Genomic DNA, 10,104 nt, shown 5'->3' with positions numbered 1-10,104 from the left:
TGGAATATGCTTAGAAGGTTATTTTTCAAACCATCAACACATAGCACATTTTTCCACCTTGGGCAATCTTGGTTCATTGATTGTTTCCCACGCAATAATCCTAGCAGTACTGCCATCACCAAAGGTGACAGACCCTCCATCAAAGTCAACCATGTAACTAAACTGACTTTGGTCACCCGTCATATGTTGGGAATAGCACTATCAAGATACCATCGTGCAATATTTCCAACTTTGAGAGCTGTGTGATTTACGAGGCACTTGTTATCCTTAGTTTTGACTTTCCATTGTAGGATTGTCTTAAGGAGTTAAGGATTACGTTCTATTTTCTCCGTGACATGTGAGTTCTTTTTAGGCGACTTATTTTTCTTCGGTGATCTTGAAAGAGATTTCCTCTTTCAATACCTTCTTGTACCTTTATTGCCTCCACTTGACTTAACAAGATCTCTAACTTTTAAGTTCAGGAGAGAAATTTGTTTGAAGAGTTTGATAATGTTGTCATGTTTAGGAGAGGATGAATTCCTTACTCTTTTCAACTTGCGATACTTCTCTTTCTTAGCATTTTCATTCTTGCTTTGAAGAGGAGTCGTCCCTTTATCATGCATCTTCTTCTCAACCAATAAGGATTTACTAGTGGGAGATTGAGAGGTTGTGTGGTAGATGGCATTGAATTCAATACATTCAAATCTCATGTGATCCATACTACCACAGAAGCTGCAAGTAATGACTTTCTTGGAGTTAGATGATTCTCCATGAACAAACATAATAGGAGATGGAGGTGATGTAGAAGTATAGCTATCATAATTGAAACCTCCTTTATCCCCATATGGTTTTTGAACTCCTAGAAGTTTTTCTAACTCCAAACTTCGTCGAGTGTAGTTATGCTTAAGTTTAGTCTTTTACTTCTGCAACTCACTCATATCAAACTTAAGTGGTGATACTATCGTTGTTCTTCCCACCGGAGTTAATATTAATCTTACTTTTACCTTACTTATAGGGTAAGTAGGGGATCGAACCCAAGAGAAATGAGCAGTAGAGTTAAGCTAAGAGAATAAAATTCGTCTCAACCAAATGAGATTAAAACTATTTTTTTTTCTTTTCATGGATTTTTGAACTTATCAAGAAAATTTAAAGTTGTTAAAAAAATGAATCAAAGTAAATGAAGTTAAAAACAAGTAAACTTATAAAATCAAAGCACTATTGGAGGTGGATCTACCTAAAACATGTTAATGAGCTACTCCTGGTCTCTAGCCTTTTTATAACTCAACTGTAAAGGCTTAGTGTTAGCTCCTTAGATCGAAAAATTTAGCAAATGAAATCAAATGAGGGAACATAAACAAAGTAGAATTCCTTAAACTTCTTACTACCAACTATCTATTTTAAGCATACTTTATCTTGATCTAATCTAAGTATAAAGTATTTATATTAAGAATAAAAAGTGCAAAAAATCTTAAAGAGAACTCATGAGCATTTTAGATAAAAGAAAGGCATGAAACTAAAAACAACACAAGAACTTGCTCTAGGCTTTTCTACTCTCCAATGGAGGGAAGCTTAGCCTAATATCATCGCAAGAAAATGAAAATAAGAGCTAGAAGAACTTTTCTTCATTTCATGGAAAAACTTACAAATTCTTATTCTTCTACTTCTTACAAGACTATTTAGCAAAAAAAAAAAAAAAATTAGAAGATAAAAATATAAAAATATAAGAGAAAAGGATAAGAGCCTTAGATTAAAGGAGTCTTGGATAAGAAAACCAAGAGAGAAAGTTTCTCTAGAGATTGAAGCTCTATTTGTAGAGAAAAATTTGTGTAGAAGAGTTCAAAACTAGCCTCCACTTTTCTTTGCACAAAAAGACAAAAGAGGAAAACATGAGTTAAGGATTAAGGCATTCCAAAGGATCAGGACATTCCAGAGTGGGCCCAAATGCTTTTGCCTTGAGATTTTGATTCTAAAATGTTGATTTTTTGTACAAGAAACACACGTAATTAGATTTATCTAGTAAATAAATTTATTTATGTATAATTAAGTCTAATTAACATGCAACATGATGTTTCGAGGCTTATCATGATTATTACCTTAATACGAAGAAATAGGTAAAAAAATCAAGATAAATGTTCGGGAAACGTGCGTATAATTCAATGTTTCGAGACACTTATCACACTCCCAAACTTATCTTTTTTCTAGTCCATAGAAAATAAAACTATCACTTTCGCAGACACCTTGACTGTATTTAGCGAATGCAACAAATCCTTGAACCGCTAGGTTACCCTAGTGGATGAATTTGACTCGTGAGGGTTTGTAGAAAATATACCTACAAAATTGGAAACAACTTTGAAGTAAAAATATTCAAAATCAAAACTTATATTATAAAACACAAGTCTTTTTGGTTTTGTCAGTCAATTGGAAGTAATGCTTGGCATAGAGTCCCAACATTTATTTCTCTATGACAAAATTTAGACTTAAATTGACCTTTGAGCGATATACTTCTTAAAGGATTTTCCTTGCTTGGAATTTGACCTATGGAAAAATAATGTAGTGTTATGCTCAATGTAAGTTGGGTGTCCACTATTGGTGCTACTCATAGTCATCCAGTACCAAATTTCTCAATATGTATCATGTGGTCTTCTTGACAAAGTGGTAAAGAAAATAACGAAAAGATAAGCTACAAAATGGATTAGAAAATATATTTGACAAAGGTTTCTACGGATGGAGCAAAGGAAAAAATTTGTAGACATATCAAGATAAACCCTTAACCAACCCACCCCCACCCCTCCCCTCCCCAAGCTAAAACAATTTCATGGAAAAGAAAATTATCAAATAGAACATGTCATATAACTCAAACAAATATAAAAATGATTAAGTTACCTTGCGATTAAAGACTTGTTATTATGTAGTCAAGGATATTTGACTTTAGAATTTAGGTATAAATTAAAACAAATTTAATTTTACTTTATTCATAAAAAATATTTAGATATTGTTAAATCATTCATATAAGAGTCGTGCTGGAGTGACATTGGATATACTGCAATTCTTACATTTCTAACGTGCAATGCACACATAACTGCAGATATGTTTCCTCAAGATACAAGTAAAAAGTATCTACGGTTATGTGTGCACCTCCATGCCAGAAATGTAAAAATAGCAGGAAATCCAATGTCATCCCAGCATTAGTGTTCATATAAATTCTAGTAAAGATAGATAGATGTAAATAATCATTCTTACCTATTTATCAATGACTCCTTTATTAAAATTATAAAAGGGTCTTGAAAACTAGGGCACACGTTAGAAGTGAAATAAATACACTTTTGAAATTGGTGTCTAAGGGTATATTGGTAAAAAAAACATAAGTTTTTTAAGGGCATTTTCGATGAAAAGAATCTAATTCCCAAAGTATAGTTATTGCACTTTAACTTGTGTCGGCACACTTTAAACAAAATCCTTTATAAAAACAAGGACGACAAAAGGGTGACATCAAAATGTAATCATTAGATTAGATTAGATTAAATGGAAAGGATTTGATGAAACACAAAGTAATTGATCAAAATTGACCTAATGATTTTGAGTGGGATCAAGAATTTGGATTCCAATAAGGACCCAATTTGATAACCTATTGGAATGGTTTTGGATCAATCATGTTCCGAGCCAATGTCTATTAATACTTTGCATATGATGTAGACCAATCCAATTGAGATCCAATGAGATTTGGATTCTAATACTAAAACCAATAAAACCATATTCAAATCTTATCGGACTGGTTCTAGATCAAACCAATCTAATGCGAATAGGATCCATCCCAAAAATTGTTTGGCACTTAATGTCTTAATCAAATGTTCATAGCTAAGCCTAAGATAGAGGTTGTGATTTCATTGGAGATTACAAAAATTGATTGGAGCGCGATCAAACCAATGCATGCTCAGATTTTAAATAGAGGAAAAAGAATCTCAAAAGTGTGATTACATGGAAAGAGAAGAATTCTCTCTGTTTTTCTTCCTCTCAAACTGTTTGGTTGATGATCAGCTTCAAACATAGTTTCAATCTACCAAAAAAAAAAAAAAAAAACAGGACTTCTCTAATCTCAAACAAAGTTGGATGCACAACATCAAACATAGGGCTAAGTTGTTTCCTAGGATTGGTACATTTTTTTAGGGATCCATTCCATGTTCCACTAGTACGAAAAAAAGGCACTGTCACGTTAATAAATTTTTGTAAATTTCAAAAAAAGAAGATCAAATTAATAGTACAAACAATTCCACACCACACTTCTTCTCGGTCCAGCTCCTTGCAGTTGTCTCGTGCTTACTTCAAATATTCAAAGACAAGTGACTTCATCTTCATAGATATCCAATAAATCATTAATTATATTCTAACAACTTTGTTGGCAATCTCACACACAGATCTTTGATCGAAGTCTATTGGCAATCTCATACACTTTCTGTTGATTGAAGCTCTATTGGCAATCTCATACACTTTCTGTTGATGATCATCATTGAACGAAGCTCACAATTAGCAAAGCTACAAGAAAAGGGTAGAAAAGGCAGAAACTATTGATTAATTACCAAGGATTATGACTAAGACAGCTATTCTTAATTTAACAACTATAATAGTGATTTTCAAGCAACCAAACAGAATACATCGCTAAACACTTGCTGTTTACAGATTTCTTCCTTTATCAATGGATGCTAGTCCCTTATATTGAATAACATTGGTGCATCAAGCCAGTATACTTAATTTTATTCGACCAAAAAATGACTATAACACATTTTACTCATAATAAAATCATCTAATAACCCATAATGAAATGAATCTAAAGAGGTTTTAAGGAACCCTTTCAAGAAGTCAACATAACAAGAGAAACCTACTTCCAAAAGTTAACTACTAGTCAAAAATCTGATGTTGCGTGCATTCTTATGAAAGGGTGAAGCACCCATGTATTGGATTTTGACACTCACAGACTAGTGCATAACTTAAGGTTTTTTTTTGGGTCCAAATAGTGTATCTCCAGCCACATGAAGAAATTACATAAATCCCCTTTTCCATGATTCACCCATGCAGTGAAGCAAAAACTATGTTAGACTTTAGGTGTCACTAGTACAAAAAAGACTTTAGAGTTCAAGCCTTATACATTTAGAGTTCCATGAGTAAATGATCAACCCACTTAGTCAAGGAAAAAGGCATACTAAATAGGGTAATTAATATGATTATATATTAAATTTAACATAAATAACTTGCGTAGTTGTGTTTTGAAACTCGCTCACCAACTCCTATAGTAGAAAAAGAGAGAGGGTGTTGATGAAATGCATCAAAACATTGAGAGAGCAAAGCCAAACAAATAAAGTGAAATAATTAGAATGGAGTAACTAAAGGTATTGCACCCTCTATTTGTAAACATGGAGGGCATTTGCAATTATCTATACAAATATTTGTTAATTTTCCTTGCAATCACAATGTCAGCTTCTAATGGCCTCTACTATCTCAAGAAAATGTATGCATTCCTCACACAAAACCTATACAGTTGACCAAACAACCTCTATTTAGAGAAAAGATAAGATGAGAAATATAATTTTTCAAAATATGATTGCTGGTTGATTGAGCTGACTATGTTGTAAAATACATATGAAATGAGGAACATATACATTTTTGAGAAAGAGTTTCTAAGACAATTGTAAAAACTAAAGTAATTTTTACCGACCGCTTATGCAAAGTGTTCAACGAAAGAAGTTCTTGGCTTAGTAAGATTTCCAATTAGATATTGCACATTTTCTAAGTTTTTAGTTTAATTGCACATTGCAATATCTAAGTTGATCTTCTTGGTGTTGGTCCAATTGGAATACTGTCATCATTCAAACACTTACCAGCAGTAGAGTTTTCAACTTGCTGAGGAGTACAATTGTCAAAATTTGTGGATTGATTTGGCTGAAGACAGTCAGAAATCATCCTTAAGAACTTCATTCTCTCTACATTGGGAGTTGAGAGTCAACTAAATTCCACTCTGAAAATAAAGATTCAAGGAAGAATTAAGGATTAAATACAAATTAGGATATGAAAAAAATATTAAAAGTCAAAAATTTTCAGGTAGAAACTGTTCTTTCCTAGAACCCTTTTTCTAGAAAAGTGAGGTCAGCCTTTATCATGTCCAGAAACATACCAGTCTTATTATTTCCGTTGGATATAAAACCAATTGGTGATTGCAAGTGATCTCTATTAAAAAAAAATAGGGTGATGTCTAAAGTTTTTTATGTAGTTGTGATTCATTAATGCAATACACAATGGTCTAAAGAAATGAGATGATGACATCCTGAAAAGTAGTTGAGACCTTACATTCCTTGTTAGCATCTAGCTGCACATTTCCTTTTTCAAAGTAATGTGATCCCACTTGAAACAAACCACATTAGCTGGTTTGTCTTAGTTTATGCACACCAACACACGTGTCACAAAAACACACTCAAAGGACCTAATATGTCAAAGCTACATAATTTGAATGTGGATCTCATTTAACTTTTTATAGATGTAATAATCTGGAGAGTGGCTTAGTCATGACGCCCTTATGCCATAAGTGTTAGCTTCATAGACAAATGAAATTCAAAAAGACTACCTTGCAGCCATCCCACACTCAATTGAAATGACTCTTCCATTCCGCCAACCCTGTACGAGGTCACAAATTAAACAAGCAGTCAAGCACTAGGTTGTTTACAGCCATTCCTCCCATCCCAATAACTGATAGCTTTACCAAAGGAATGAAGAAAGGGTTGTGTGGCCTGGTTAGTAAGGTTTACTATCTTGGCAATTAAAGGAATAAAATAAAAAATTAAAAATATTTACTTAAAGTTAATGAGTAAATAAGAATTGGATTACATTTTTTCGAAACATCCATGGGACCGTCAGGAATAATAGGCTCCACATATTGATCTTCACTGGCCACTGAACTAAGAATTAGACCACTTTCTTTCGAATTGGGCATGAGATGACCATTTTCATCGGGAATCATTGGCTCCACATATTGGTGTTCATTGGCCATTGATTGAGCTGGTGAGCTGCACCAATGCAGTTCTTGTTATTTTAAATTGAGCAAAGTCATAAATAAATGCATATACATTATAACTTAGAATTTCATTTATGTTGATTCATACATAAAAAAAAAATTAAATTGTAACTCTAAATCATTTCATCCGGAAAAAAGCATTCCTCCCATCCCAGTAACTGATTACTTTACCTAAGGAATGAAGTTGCAGGGACCCGAAAGGGTTGTGAGGCCTGGTTAGTAAGGTTTACTATCTTGGCAATTAAAGGAATAAAATTAAAAATTAAAAATTAAAAATATTTATTTAACAGACCATTGATTGTAATTTATGCAGCAACAATTAACATTGCAATTTTAAAGAGAAATAGCAAAGCAAGTGTCACAACATACCAAGACACGTCTTTCTCTTTCAGGGTTAATGGTATAATGGTCACTTTTGAAAATGGTGCCAAATTATCATCAGCATCAAATCTTTTGTTCAACCTCGCATGCTTCTCATGTAGCCTAAAGACCCTCTGACTTACTTGCCTCAGTTTACTAATTGTATTGATCCCCATGATCGCCATTGTAGGTATGAATATCGCTAATAAATGCCATTGATGGATTAATACGTCATATTTATGACACAAGGCCATGAAAATGACACACAATACAATAGAGATAGTTATCATGTATTGAAATCCCTGTGCTGCTATAGATTTCAAACATTTTGTATACAGAGGCCCTAATTCTAAAAAAAAATTTATCTTTGTCAAGGTTCAAGCAACTCCCTCTCTCACTAGCTCTTCGCTCTTGTTGTGGTAGCCTTATTCTTCAACAATTTACATCTTTTACAAATAAAAATTGGAAAAGACAACAAAGTGATGTTTATTGTCTTTTGTGTAGTAGTGTGAAAATCCCTAAGAAAATTAGAAATGGATTACTAAATTCAAAGAATTAAAAAAGCTAGGTAAAAAAAAGAAACATATATATTGATGGAATTCATATTATTTGAGTGAAGAAATCAGACCGTGATTGAGAAGAGATTTACCTTTGGAAGCAAGGCGTCCACAACGCCTTAACATGGTGGCCTAGTTGGGATCGAACCTGTGTCCTTATGATGTGTGGAACATAATCCGATTGAACTATAGGCTCAAACATTAAGAAGAAAAATAGGGATGAAGAAGATGGCTTACTCTATAATAAACTTGGGATGAAGAATATGTATGTATTTATAGAGAAAATAATAGAGCATTTGATGTAACGCCTTGATACACCTGTCAATTTTCACCGTCAACTTTTGGTGTAACGCCTCGATACAGCTGTCAATTTTTTATTATCTTAGAGAATCATGATGAATGTACACAGTTGATGTGCCAAGGGCATAAAACCATAGATCTTTTTCTTTGGGATACAAAGAAAAAAGATCTGCGGTTATGTGCAGCCGCATACAAACCGCGTATGATTTACCGCATGCATTCATCATTAACCTATCTTAAATGTAATGCCATTTAAAAAAAAATGATCGATTTTCTAGGATTTTAGGGAAAAAAATGAAATAAGATTTATGTTTTTGATAGAAAATCTATATAATAAAATACAACAGTGGACCCACCTTTTTTAATCCTCCCATAAAGAGTGGTTGAAATTTAATCTCTCTGTCAATCTTAAGGATAACTTTTTTACTCTATTTTCTTTCCTGTTCTATTACTTTCCAATAATATCCTTCAAACTTTATTGCCTTTCCTTTAATACCTTACTTTCTAAGAACACCCCTCCAAGTTTATTATCTTTTTTTTCTCCCCTCTTTTTTAATGACATTCGTTTCCTCTCTAAGAGGATGCCCAAGTTGACATAATAACAATATTCAGATTTGATTATATTTGGTAAGGGTTTAGTTCATTTAATTTAGATAAATTAATAAAGGTTTTGAAAAAGTTCGAAAATTTGACTTCTAAAAAAAAGTATTTTATTTGTAGGACATTAAGAAAGAGGGATTTTTTACCAACTTGGTTGGTTCTTAAGATACTACCCCAAAATTTTGATGCATTTGGAAAGAAATCCCCACCGCAAGGTTATAAAGTAAATTTTTCTTAATATTTTTATACATGTGAGAATTCAAAACCCTTTAATCAATCTTTTAAATTACAAATAAGCCCTCTCACTATATGTCTGAATTCAAAAAAACTTTAATTTATATTTTAAACTTACAAATAAGCTCTTTCGATACATGTGTGTCTGCACATACCACATTCTAGTTATATTAAAATGAAAAAGTATCTAATAGACAACCAGCCATCAAATCTCCCACAAAGCTTTTCATGCAAGGGGCCTAACTAGGGTCGGAGCCGAGATAATTTTGCCAATGTGGGGGGCAACTAAGAGTGAAAAAAAATTTGTAGGTACAACTAAGAGAGTTTTTGGTTTTTGGTTTTTTTTTTTTTCTTGAGGGGGCAGGGTGGATTTATAGTGGGGGTTGTGGGGGCACTTGTCCCCACAAGAATTTTCAAACTCCATGGATTAGTTAAACGAAGAATATTGCCCCCACAATTTTTTTCCACTTTTAGTTGCCCCACAACTATTTTTTTCACCCTTAATTGTCCCTACAAATTTTTCTACCCTTGGTTGCCCCCACATGGACAAAATCCTAGCTTCGCCCCTTAGGGGGGAGGGCAACTAAGAGTAAAAAAAATTTGCCAAGGCAATAGAAGCGGATTTTTTTTATCCCCCGCTATTATCTGTGGCAATAGCTCATAAATTTTTTGATTTTGAGAATTCTTGTGAGGGCAAGTACCCCCACTACCCCCAATGTAAATTCATTCCCGCATAACATCAACTAATTTTAAAGAATCAGAAGTAAAAGAATTTGAAACATGATTAGACAACCATTTCATCTCAGGTGTTACAACCCACTCAAACTGGACCTGGGTTGCCCGAGTGTGATTCATCAATATTCTACTTGATCCAACAAGGATGAGGCTTTTCATATCCACCTTATTAACCTCATGTAAGTTCCACCCTCTACCAATGGCTAGACGAACTTGATTCCTGAGACCTCATTAACTCAAATGAATATGATTAAATTTCCTTTTGTCACCAAATATCATTTT

The 10,104-nt window shown here is 33.3% G+C and overlaps 1 long non-coding RNA gene across 1 annotated transcript; it reads right to left on the bottom strand.

Annotated features, from left to right (window-relative positions):
• Positions 1 to 3,404: 3,404 nt before the first annotated feature.
• Positions 3,405 to 8,213, bottom strand: LOC147398302 (uncharacterized). Its single transcript, XR_015179816.1, has 5 exons — positions 8,046 to 8,213; positions 6,850 to 7,028; positions 6,590 to 6,639; positions 5,850 to 5,986; positions 3,405 to 4,509 (listed from the first exon to the last, which is right to left on the bottom strand). It is a non-coding gene; the product is annotated as an uncharacterized LOC147398302 (long non-coding RNA).
• Positions 8,214 to 10,104: the final 1,891 nt, after the last annotated feature.

The sequence above is a fragment of the Akebia trifoliata genome, chromosome 7 (genome assembly GCF_017979445.1).
Source record: "Akebia trifoliata isolate Shusen 1 chromosome 7, ASM1797944v1, whole genome shotgun sequence".
Classification (NCBI taxonomy): Eukaryota; Viridiplantae; Streptophyta; class Magnoliopsida; order Ranunculales; family Lardizabalaceae; genus Akebia; species Akebia trifoliata.
Note: the sequence above shows the minus strand (reverse complement) of the source record. Positions and strands in the feature narration are given on the sequence as shown.